Here is a 923-nt window from a genome sequence, read left to right on the forward strand (position 1 = left end):
GACGTCTTACAAATGAATGTTAATAAGTTGAGGATTTCGCCCTCGAAACATATCATAATAGGACTTTCTACTGATCCCTTCAAAAGAAGGTTTTATATTGACTTTAGTTTCATCTGTACTAAGGGAGACCACTATGGGAGTTTTTCATCTAATTACTCCCATCATTAAAAATTATGAATTATCTTTTCAGATTTCTGCGGGATCACATATGAAATTACTGTACTCCGTAACCAATAGCCTTCTCACACAAATACAAATTCTTTCAACATTTTTCCGACAGAATGCAGGAAACTTAAAAGAGGCAACACCCGAATTTCAGTCTAAGGTAGGCTTGTGTTTTGTCCGAAGGTATGTTGTGTGTTGAGGGAGCATATAGAGTAGTGTATGTGGTAAACTAAAACGGGGAAAAAGTGAGTCGACTGAGTAGACAAATTAGTTGTAGTTATATTTAATGGTTAAATAAGCTATTGATAACACAGAGATGAGATCATGACAATCTAATGATCTAGGCTAAAAGTTAATGGACTAAGATTTCAGATGCGCTATGATCTCATTGATTCATAACACGATTAGCGTACGTAGTATCCACAATAACAGGTATAAAAACTTATTCTCACTAAAACCACCAGATAAACCTAATACGCCAGGTTCAAATGAAGATAATATTTGAACTTTTTAAGAGAACTCACGATTTTTTCTATCCAAATTCTATCATTTGCCCGACGACTGAATGTTACGCAGACATTGATATACTGGGAAATTTCCTCTCCTTCAAAAACAATTTCACTAAGACGGGAATCGAAAGTAAGTCCTTATGGTTCACGAAAACTATTTAATTGAAAGTTTTTACCATACCGTCAACACTAAATCCTCAAATTGCTTATAGATACTTCTTTTTCCACAGATGTTTGAAATGGCACATC

This window comes from Schistosoma haematobium, chromosome ZW (assembly GCF_000699445.3).
Source record: "Schistosoma haematobium chromosome ZW, whole genome shotgun sequence".
NCBI classification, from domain to species: domain Eukaryota; kingdom Metazoa; phylum Platyhelminthes; class Trematoda; order Strigeidida; family Schistosomatidae; genus Schistosoma; species Schistosoma haematobium.